Raw genomic sequence first — 12,818 nt, 5'->3', positions numbered from 1 at the left:
GCTCAGAAGTATACATACATATTTTTTATTCTACACTTGAAAATTTTCTACTATTTTAGTGGAGAAGCGGGAATTTCGCAATATAGATTTAACAGTATAAGTTACATAAATTTCAAAATATAAATTTAACTTAAACAAATATCGATATTAAAATAGATATATGATAATAAATCCTCCACACATTTTATATGACACTTATATGACACCCATTTTGCTGCATCAGGAGTTAGATTCCCATCACAAAGCTACACGAAGGTTATCTGCCCCAGCCGTCTCTAATTTAGCAGTGTAAGACTAGATAGAAGACAGCTAGTCTTCACCATCTACCGCTAACTCTTGGGCTGCTCTTTTACCAACGAATAGTGGGATTGACCGTTACATTGTAACGCCCCTACGGCTGAAAGGGCGAGCACGTTTGGTGTGATGGAGATTCAAACCCGCGAGCCTCAGAACGCCTTACCCCACCTGGCCATGCCGGGGCTTAACATTTTGCAAAATTTGGATTTAGTTCTCAAGGCTCAGCTGAAAGTCAGTAATACCTTTGGTCTCAACTCAAGATCTAATTTGTTTTAATGAATAGTAGAATAATTCTGGTGTATAAAGAACTAAAAAAAATACAATTAAAATTACAAAATGTTTTTAAATAAAATGTTATAAAAATAACACAATAATACTTTTTTATTGTACCATTGACAACCTTTTCATAAGAAAATACAAAAATTCTGAATATATATCCTCAAAAATAAATCTGTATATTTAAGTTATTTTTACCACAACTATTAACATGTCAAAAAATCTTATTAAAATGTAATTTAGGCAAATTCTCAAAAAATGCTATTCTTACTATTCTGAGAAGACAGTTTTTATTTTTTATATTTTTCATATTCTTTTATAAAAATAAAACAGTGCTTTTGCTAATAAAATGTTTACCCCTCACCAATTCCACGTTGGAGAATGAATGCGTGCTTTCTAAAAGTGGTTGTTTATGAAACTTTAAAATCGCAGTTTATTTCTTTTCTACGTATCATAGATTCCTAGCCAATGGTAACATTTTCAGGTCTCAAAACCTGTTTCATAAATTAGAAATAAAATATATGCACTATTAAATTTATCAATCCATAGGCTTTAAGGTAAGTACATAGAATGTATTAACTTTTTCACTAAGTATTAGGCCTGGCGTGGCCAGATGGTTAAGGCGCTTGACTCCTAAGAAATGTCGATACGTTATTCGCTCCTATACTAATGCTTTCTCTACCCATACCAGCCGTCTTTAAATATATAATTCTTATAAAAATCGGCTTTCCTTGCTGTGTTCACCAATGATTTTAGGTTCATGAGCTCTCATGTTACTGGCGAGGCATTGGAGAAGCTCATAGTAAAAAGAGACTCGAAATAGGATTTATCATAATGTTACTGCTCTGAATATTTATTTGTCAACAGCCTTATTTGTTTTTAACAAAGGATGCTACGAATTCCCTTTTACTTGATACTTTAAACCTACTAACCATGCATTAAATTATAATTTAAATTAACTACGCGTCATAATTCTACAGTCACGATAAGACATTTCAATTTTTATCTAAATCAGTATTATTCGCTAATTTGAGTTTTATGATAGAAAATCAAATTGAAGTTTATAAAACTCAATTGTTGTACGAGAAAAACTTAATGTATTTAGTTTTAAAAATTTGACATTTGTTGGTAATTATATTTACGTGGAAAGCAGATCGCGTATTTCTTATGAACAAGTACGAACTATTTAATTGATGAGTTCAAATGTTTTGTGAAGAAAGAAAATGAATGACGTAATGTGCTGTCATAAACATACACTTTATGAAGATTCCATTTCTCGCTTCGGCAGACATAAAGCTAAATGGTTGAAGAACGCCAGTAGAACATTCAACACACAAGACTTTTAGATCTTCCACCAACTCCGTTAATATAACCAAAATGTTAAAAGCTAAATGAGATGCTTTAAAGTAAACTTGGATATTTCCAAACCAGTGATTTCAATTTAAAGTATATATATGCTTGGTTTAATTTCCCGATATTGGCTTCTGATGATGATCTGATCCTGTAAAAAAAGATATTGCACTGTTTGATGTCTACCGACGGGTTACTTATGAAGTCAGTTTAGAACTAACTTAAAATACAAGGAAAGAAAATGTATCACAACTAAAAAAGCTGCGACAGGCAGCATACAATATACAAACTCATATATTACATTTTCCAGGTCGACCTAATTTCAATTCATACAGTTAAGTAATCCTGAGTATACTGTGACCAACTCTTTATACATAAAGACTCCTGTATTGACTCGTACGCCTCATTACTTCAAAACCTTTTCAGTATCAATCTCTTCTGTTAACATAATCTTAATTAACTTACTTCTTTATCATATTTGTGTACGTCCAAGTAATTCATATAGAACTACAAAAAACATTTAAGTAAATAAAATAAAGGTTTGATCTTCAACGAATGATGGCTATATTCTAAATATACACTTTGCTTACCATTACAGGCGTAGGACTTGTAACTGGTCTGTTTCTAGGTGATTCATACTCTTTTTGCTCAATGCAATCAAGTAAAAGGGATATTCCCCTCTTGGAGATTACAAATCTCAGTTCTAACTACACGTTTATGACTTGAGTGCATGAATACTGATTGAAAAGCCTAATGCGTATTTTCCCCAAAAGAGAAAAATCTTTAGCTTCCTTTTATTACCTATGAAACTTTAAAGAATGTCAAAATACAGTTCTGATGCGTGTAGTTTCACTCTGACATATATAAAAACGTACTTAATTATCAAGTGACAAAGTAACAAATTCAATGTGAAAATTCAAAAATGTTTTCAAATATATGCTTGAAAAGGTCTTCACTTTCATGTCTACAATGTCAAACGAACTCGCAGAGATACGAGTCATTCATGTTGCGATTGATTCCACAACGTCACTTATTACATCTCTTAACCACATTCAACTGCTTTCATTTTGCTGCAGATTACATAAATGTAAGTTAAAACTTGGAGAATTGACTTTTAAAGGGGTGAAGAAATGGGAAAAACTTACATTTTCTAAAGATGTTTTAATAAAATTTATTTTTATTTGAATAAACCGCTAATTATTCACTAATTAGTCTATCTTCATCAAACATCACAAGAACTGACCTAACCTAGCAAAGTAAAGAATAAAAAAGTATTTATTTTCATTTCTCCAAACTTTAATTTATATTTCTGAAATCAACATTAAAAACTACATTCGCTTCTCTCTATTTGAACGCGGTACATGAAACAGAAAAGATTCGAAAACAAAAAACGACTTCCAAATCCAAGTCTGTATCTCATTTCATTATTGGGCATATTCTCGCTAAGTTTAAATATTTCTGTCTGTTCTCCCATGTCACATTTATGGAATAATTTTCCTTGAGGAATGGTTTTTAACTGATCAAAATTAATTTTGTTATTGATTGTGTGAACCAATAATGATAACGTGATTTTTAACTTTGATTCCATAAATAGTTGTAGTCTTCATGTCATTTCACTTTTATTGTTTTGTCTGACCAATATAAGCCCGAATACACCAGCAAAGAGATCGAATAAATATCCTGTCTACGGCGAGCTTCTATCTTATCCTATCTTTACTTTTGTTAAAACGGTTTCGAATCCCCGTCGCACCAAACATGCTCGCCCTTTCAGCCGTGGGGGCGTTATAATGTGACAGTCAATCCCACTATTCGTTCGTAAAAGGGTAGCCCAAGAGTTGGCGGTGGGTGGTGATGACTAGCTGCCTTTCCTCTAGTCTTACACTGCTAAATTAGGGATGGGTAGCTCAGATAGCCCTCGAATAGCTTTGCGCGAAATTCCAAAACAAACAATTAAATTTAAAGGCTTACAAATCAACTTCATAAGAGTTGTCTTGGTTTTATTGTTAGGTTTTCCATAATTCAGCTACGCAGATTTCGAAAATACTATTCATTTTATTTATCATTTTTTATCGCTTAATTTTTTTTTTTTTGTCTTACAAAACTTGTACTCAGATCAAATTACTATTTCATTACCACAACGAACATTTATCATTATTATGTTTGGATACTAGAACAATCGACAAGACTCTCATGTCGCGATTGGTCTAAAAAATCTATAACCAGTGGTTGGCAACATTGTGAGCATAACAAAATACAACCCGATTTAAATTAAAATGATTCACTTATATAAAAGCACATATGTCGTTATGCGAAAATTTTGTTTGTTTGTAATTATGTACAAAGTTACACAATGGGCTATCTGTGCTCGCACACCATAATCATCGAAACTCGTTTTCTAGCGATGTCAGTCTACAGACTCACTGCTGTGCCATTAGAGAACCATTTTGTGAAAATCTGTACATGATGGAGGAAGATGGCTATCATTTTTGGGTTCAGCGTACATGTAGTGCTGTAGAATATTTAAAATTGTTAAGACAATAGAACCATGGCAGGTCTGTGTTATCATCAAACTTAACATGTGTCTAAGAGTTACTGGCTAGTGACATGGAGCTCGAAGTTTTGGTCTGACTCCTACCTGTCATTCATGGAGTCTTCTGATGTCTTATCCATACGCCGAGCTGCTGTGTCAGCTGGTGTTGACATTAATACATGTAATCTTATAACTAAACGTTATGATATATTGTTAGGAAATTTAATTCAGATTACCTTATAAACGATAATAAACCAAGGACTGTTTGTATGTTTAGTTATTGAAAGCCCATTATAGAACAACACAGTAGTCTAGTTAATCACAATAATTAGCACCAACAGAAAAAGAACACATATTTTTGAATATCATTTTCAAAGTAAAGATTTTTCTAGGTTTTGAAAAGTTGATTTTACTTTCTAAACAATATAAAAAATTTAAACGAAACAAAGACGTTAGAACTAAAAAAGTAACACTGTCGCATATAAGTTGTGCATATCGTTAAATATATACGGATTCGTTATTCGTTCTTAAGAGTTGTAAGAAAAAGATGTGCCTTCTCATAGCTCAGCAATAAATATGAAAGCTTATAACGCTAAAAGCCACACTTTGCGTGAAGCATTTCGAGATAGAAACAAGAAAAAACCTAAATTACGCAGATGAGCACAAGAATGGTTAACGAAGAACGAATGATACAATCACAACAAAATGTTGTCAGAAGATGGATTCGTCAGTTCCTTAGGAATCGAAAACTAACAACGAACAAAGAATTTGAAACTGGAACCGCATTAACAAAAGCCTTGAGAGAGCTCACATGGTAAAAAGAAGTGAAATCGAGGAAAAGAAAAAAAAAATATTTTTGTTCATATCTTGCTTGTTTGGGTTTGGACGGTAGTTTAGTTTATTCTTGCTGAATATAAATTTATGTTTCACTATTTAAAAATAGAGAATTAACACTAGAGCAAATGAGAATTCGAAATCATTTACAGAAAGGCTAGTTGTTAATAAATATAAGGAATTAGATTTAGCATGTAGTTGCAGCTGAGGAAAAACATATTATGCGCGAAGTTTTAATTAAGGTAGGAGTTTTAACCTAGAGTTTAATAAAAATACATAAACTGCGAGTTGCGTTTACGAAGATTATCATTACATTGATTTCGAATTTGCAAAGATACCATTAGAAATGAAACGTTTGGAAACGGAAGCTGATAATAGAGGTTTGGAAATCAAAGTTGAAAAAAAACGTTTAAAGTAGTTAGAAGATAGAAATAACCATAAAGAATCCAAGATAATAATAAGTAAAAAGCAGGATAATATTTTCAATACAGCTGACTTCTGTGAAAGAATCGCCCATTTGCAGATGCCAAAGTATTGCAAAACGGAATTATACATTTTTCTTTTGATTTTTTTAGCACCACTTAATTTCATATATATATATATATATACGTTTCAAAAAAATCCCAAATGTTTAATTAACAGCATCGCAAAACTTACGTCGAGTATATTTAATATATATTTAAATAATTAAAATTGACACACTAGTCAAAAATGTCGGTAAATTGTTGTTGAATGACTAATGAAAGTTACAGAATTGAACTGAGTCTAATTTGTCTGGACCATCAAAATCAACCTACTCCTTACATATTACTTCATTCGCAAAGTATTTCTTTAATTTCCACATTTTCAGTAAAAATACGTTGAAACATTAAGCGTTATCATGAACAAAACCGTGCCTGCACTGTGAAAGAGACGTAAATAAAACTCTTGAACCTTTTCACTATATTCTAAGTCAGAAAGTAAAAACATATTGCGGACATTCTGACACAAATTTTAAACTGTACAAAGGATAAAATATATTTGGAAGTAATAAACGTTTATTTTGTTTATGTTTTAATGCCAGATAGATGATACAGGCGTTACAATACCAACCGAATACTTGTTAATAAATATTTATTTACCACTTGAAATTGTTTTAACTCATAGTCACTGTACTACCCTAGCAGCAGTAGGCCTTTTTATAATGAAACTTTGTAGAACGGATGACAACTGCCTGTTGTGAAGACACAACTGTACAGGACGACGTTTCGAAAGTCTTCCGCCTTTCTGCTTCAGGTCAATGTCTGTGTAGGTGTTGTTGGTCTTTTATAGTGTCCTGGTGGATTGTGAAGAGCTAGTTATAAGCCAACCAATCAAAACACGTCCTCTACAATCCACCAGGACACTATAAAAGACAGACAACACCTACACATACCATGACAACTCTGTACGTCTTGGCATTATACTTGAACGTAAAAGGAAAAACCGAAGACAACGAGAAAAATCCTTCCTGGACGACATGTAAGTTCTCTCCTTCTCTTCTTTTACTTCCTCATTTTCTTTAAGTTATAATAATGGTAAACATAACCCACATTAATGTTCGCGGAGGTTTATATCACAAAAAATACGAAAGTCTCCAGTTACTTGAAAGAACAAAAACAGATATCTTATTTTTAAATGAAACGTTACTAAGAGATAAAACTAATTTCAACATTCCTGATTATAATATGAAACACTTACCCCTTAGCCATAATTGTCGAGGTATTGCAATACCTCAATTCTTTGGTAATCTCTTTCCCTAAAATCAATTATATTACCGATAACGAACTTATTGTCTGCCAAATTCACACTTCATCGAGTCCTATTACATTAACTGCTATGTATGTCTCATCTCGAACTAAACCCGATTTATACACTTTACAACAGAGCTATACTTCATTTCCGAATTCGATTACCATTGGCAACCTCAACAGTAAACACACTGACTTTGACTGCCAAACAGCTAACCGCAAAGGAATTATACTACATAAATTCATAGAGTACAATAATCTTGTCTCTTTAAACAATAATCAAGCTACCCACACACAGAATAATGGCAACGAAGACATCCTCGACTTAGTAATATCCCCTAGCACACACTCTCGGCACTTAACTAACTTTCAACTTCTTGACGACATCGGTAGTGATCACTACCCTATTCACATTCAGTTTTTTCCTAATCTTTCACCCAAATCAATCACATGTCCAACACTTCCCGATTTCACCCACGTTGACTGGACTCAAGTTAATAACCATATTGAAAACCACTTACCTCTAACTAAGACAGTAGCCTCTTGCGAATCTGATATAGATAATTATGCAACCCAAATCACCAATGCCATCAATCAAGCTATTCTACATACCATATCTAGTACGCAATACAATACTAACCCCAGTTCTTGGAAATTTAACCCTGACTTACATCAAGCAATCATTTATAGACGCTGACTACGGCGACAGTTCATATCCTCTCGTAACCCAACCACAGAAACTCAGATTAACAATACCAATATTAAGATCAAATCTCTGATTAAAACTCTCCAAACCCATAATTGGAACAACTTTTGTGATTCTATTGAAATATCCTATCCAAACCCAACTCTATTCTGGAGAAAATTTAAATCCATTACTAATACACAATCTATCAACAATTACCCTGATATCAAATATAACAATATTTCAGCAACCTCTGACCTCGACAAAGCTAACCTATTTGCTCAATACTTCATGAACACCTTTGTCACCCCTAATGTCTCATCCTTCGACCAATCCCACTGTGACCGAACCATCCAAACTGTGAAGTTAAACCCTGCTGTGTTCTCTCCCCGATTTCCCATTAATCTTAACCTAGATAAACATCCTCACTCTTATTATACTACACCCATAACTAGGACTGACATCAAACTTGTCCTTAAGAAAATCAAAAACAAAGCCCTAGATCTGACAGCATTAGTAACCAAGTTCTTAAAAACCTGTCCGATACTAACCTTAATCACCTGGTCTCAATCTTCAATCTTTCTCTGTTCTCAGGATACTACCAAACTTATGGAAAACCGCGTTAATTAAAGTCATACCCAAAAAAAATAAAAATCTTTGTAACCCAAATAATTACAGACCGATTAGTCTTCTAAACACCCTTGGCAAACTTATGGAAAAATCCATCACCAATAGGATTACTTGCTTCCTCGAGACTAACAATCTAATCAATGAAAACCAAAACGCTGGTAGGAAAAACAGACAAACCACTGACCATCTCGCTCGCCTCACCGAATCAGTATTTAAAGGATTTAACCTGAAACAAACAACCGTCGCTACCTTTCTAGATTTCCAAAAAACATTTGACTCTGTCTGGCATGATGGCCTACGCCATAAAATTTTAACCATCAGCATCCCTCATATTCTCATCCGTTGGATATCCAGCTTCCTCACCAACCGTAAAGCAAGTGTTAAGATAAATAATTCGGTCACACACCCATTGAGCTTAAACGCAGGCGTGCCCCAAGAATCTGTACTCAGCCCAATACTTTACAAGAAGAATATATGTCAATGACATACCTTTTCTCTCACTTAACTCAACCATCATCTCCCAATATGCGGATGATATCGCTATTTGGAGCACCTCGTACAACCCCCATACTGCAGCCTCACGAGTTCAAGCAACCCTTGACGCAGAATCTCAATGGTGCAATAAATGGCACGTCTCTTTAACCACTCAAAGTCACAAGCCATTGCCTTCCATAGAAAAGTTAACAAATTCAGGAAAAATTCAAAAACATTAAACTTAACCTCAATTAAATTGACATCATTTTCACAAAGTATATAAACTTTCTAGGCCTTACCTTAACTCATAACCTTTCCTGGACTCTACACTTCCAGAAAGTCGCTACTCAAGCAAGTAATAGAATCTTCTTTCTAAAACGTATTAGCGGCTCCAACAAAGGCTGTTCTCCCAAAACCATTCTCGCAATATATGAAGCATTCATTAGACCCCTGTTCGAATATGGTAATACAGCCACATGTAACATGACTGAAAGACAATACTCAATATTACAAAACCTGCAAAACCGCATTATTAAAACTGCTTACCGCCTCCCCAACTACACTCCCGCAACATACCTCAACTCCTTAACTCAACTTTTACCTATTAAAGATCGATTCATCAAACTTATCAAACGCTATTATACTAAAACTTCTGATAGAAACCTCCAAACTCGCCAATTATTCGGAATGGCAGATATCCCTCATATCTGGACAAAGTATACTTCACCATTAAACTGGACTACTAACCACAGTGACCAATACTAACCATTAATGTTAGAACAGACAACACAGTGTTACCCATTTATATTTCATTAATGTTTTTTTTACATTCTAGGTTGGGCACTGGGTGGGTATTTTTTTTCGGCGCTTATCCAGTGGAAGTGGCTTTCTCTGGGTACTCCGGTTTCCCCTACATCTAATTTCTCGCCATTAGATTTATAGATCCCAGGCACCCTGGCCCTGAAAGGACCTTCTGTCTCTACTCCTTTCTCTCTCCACTCCTCCCTTCCCTTTCTCTTTTCCTTTCTCTCTCCCCGTATTACTCTCTCTCTCTTTCTCCCTCTATCTCTCTTCCTCTCTCTCACGCTCTCTCTTTTTTTATCTTTCTCTCTCTATATCCATGTCCCCCTCTTTGTCACCGGTCCCCTGAAGAATGTTTGACCTGCTGCAGCCTTAGTCTCCCTGCTCATGATCATGATTATTTCCGTCCAATGCAATCAAGTCCAGCTCTCCCGCTCCTCAACTTTCATATTTTATAGTTTTATTCTGTCATACACCAGTCAATTCGTTTTTCCTTTTTCCACGACACGACCCACCTTATACACGTGTGGGGCTGAAGAGAAACAAAAGTTTCTATGCGCCCCGGGGTTTGCCTTAGGGGTCTCCCCTAAGGTCTTTAACACCTAAAATACCACCAAGTCTAAAATAATAATAACATACCATGACTTGAAGACGAAATGCGGAAGATTTTCGAAACTTCGTCCTCTACACTTATGTCTCCACAACAGGCAGTTGCCGTCCATTTTACAAAGTTTCATCATGAATACTCTGCTTAAACAATCTATCACAGAATGCCTATTTATAGTCTAATTTCAGCATTAGGCATAATACATAAACGTAATTATGACTTTGCTGAAACACTACTTGGTAAATTTTATTTAGCTTTGGGCTACAACAAGGTGTCATAAAACTTATGAACTGAATTATTTTGTTGATACAAATCACTGAAGTTATTAAAACATAAAGAATAAAAACAAACTTTTATAACAAATCAAAACAAATATTGAGCATTGTACATAAACACCAAATAGTCAGCAGTTATTTTGGAAAATATTTTAACTTTATAGTCTCTCAGAGTCAACAGTACACGATCACATTACGTTATGCTGTATGTCGTTATGTAATAATGCAATCCCCGTCACACACACGCATACAAATATTTATTAAACTAATTATTTACATGACACGTGATATTTTTATTATCAATTTTTCTAGCACTTTTCAGACCATTAAGTGTGTTTATGTCGATAATTACAAATATAACTATAAACATAAACACTGTTTATAATAAAACAGTGGTAGAAGCAAAGCTACTTTCATGCATTCTGTATTCCAAAGACTGCTGTTATAGGTTTTAAAATTTTAATCAACGTAAAGTACAGGACAACGTTTTCACTTTCTTAGGTCATCTTCAGATTAACAAAGAAGGTTTAGAATTGACTGTTGCTGGACACACGCCTTAGGAACGAGAGTATAAACGGGTACGAAATTGTAGGAGACGTTGTACTTAGAGTTACATTATTAATTAATATAGGTATAAAGATGTTCCTTTGTATTGGTTCAATTTTGTTTGTTTTTTGTTCTATAAATAGGGCTTATTTGGTTTTGCTTTTGTTTGTATTTGTTTCTCTACTTAATATATCGGTGTTTTTTATGGTTGTGTAGTGTTTATTTGGTTTGCAGTGTTAAAAACGTGTAAAGGTGTTGTTTTTTCCTTTAAATCTGGCGTCCATTTTTCTGCTTGTTTCTCCAATATAAAAATAGTAGCAGCTGTTACATTGTACTTTATAATTAATGTTGGTGTTGTGTTTGTCAGTGTAGCTTTTACATAGTATGGACTTTAGTTTTGTACCTGGTTTTTGAATAAATTTAGTATTAACTGGAATGTTGTGTTTTGTTATAAGTTTTTTCTACATTTTGATTATTTTCTCGCTGATGTCGGGAACATATGGTATACAGTGGTGCAATGTTTTGTAGCTTGTTGTATATTGGGATTTATTATTGTTTTTTGTTGTTAACCGTGTTGTTGAGATCTAAATGCGTGCGTATAATTTTTTCAACGATTTTTGAAGGCATTTTGTTGATGTTGATGAAGATTTGTTTTATGTTGTTGATTTCATCATTGATTTTATCAAGTGAACATAGTTCTGTGGCTGTGTTTGGTTTCTTAATATGTTGAGTTTTTGTTTTGTTTCACGTGCTGTGTCCCAGGGAATGTATAGTCTAGTATGGTTGATTTTTATGTGGATTTCTGTTTTGAATTACATATCGTGAGGTGGAGAAATGTTATTTAGTTAGGTTTTTCCTGTTCACAGGTCAACTTAATATTGATATGTATATAGCTAATGTGGTTGAAAACTAACCGTCAGTTATGTAGATGTTAATTCAGCAATTATATGGTCAATACATCTGTACCAAATGTAGTGGTGGATGTACGGATGAATTGAACGCTTGAGGTTCAGTCTGTGTCATGAAAATGTTGGCGAGAACTAGTGTCACGGAATTGCTCATGCTTAAGTCATTTATTTTTAAGTAGTTTTGGTCATTAAACGTAAAGTTAGTTTTTGTCAAAGTAAATTCTATAAGATTTACTAATTTGTTTCTGGAAATGTCTATTAATCGGATATAAAGTTCTAATGCTATCTTGCAGGCTTCAGTGGTTGGAACTTCTATGAAGAGGGAAATTGCATCAAGACTGGTCATTAAGGTTTTATGATTAAGTTGATAAAGAATAGATTTAAAGTTATTATTAAAAAAACACAATTACATGAAAGTAAGACATGGTAGCTGGTGACGTGTTTCACCATTTAGTGAATAAACTTCCACAGTATCACAAGTGATGAGAAAATGGAGAATATACGCATATACCGAGAATCAAAAACTTTATTTAAGTGTATAAAACATCTCAGCGGTAAGTCCGAAGGTCTATAATGCTAAAAACAGAGGTTTCATACCAATCATTGGCACAACACAAATAGCCCAGTCTATAACTTTGAGCTTAAAAGGAAGCAAACAAAACAGTATACATTTATGCATTCACTATATTTCGGCCTAAGTTAGTAAAGCTAACACATACGATATTGTGAAAATCAGTAACAGCTCCCGTGGTATAATTAACTCGTGAATAAAGAAAAGGAAAAATTATACTAAAAAATATGGCTAATGATAAACAGATGTCTTAATACAATGTTTC

The sequence above is a fragment of the Tachypleus tridentatus genome, chromosome 13 (genome assembly GCF_004210375.1).
Source record: "Tachypleus tridentatus isolate NWPU-2018 chromosome 13, ASM421037v1, whole genome shotgun sequence".
NCBI classification, from domain to species: Eukaryota; Metazoa; Arthropoda; class Merostomata; order Xiphosura; family Limulidae; genus Tachypleus; species Tachypleus tridentatus.
The sequence above is the reverse complement of the archived record's forward strand: the minus strand, read 5'-3'. Positions refer to the sequence as shown.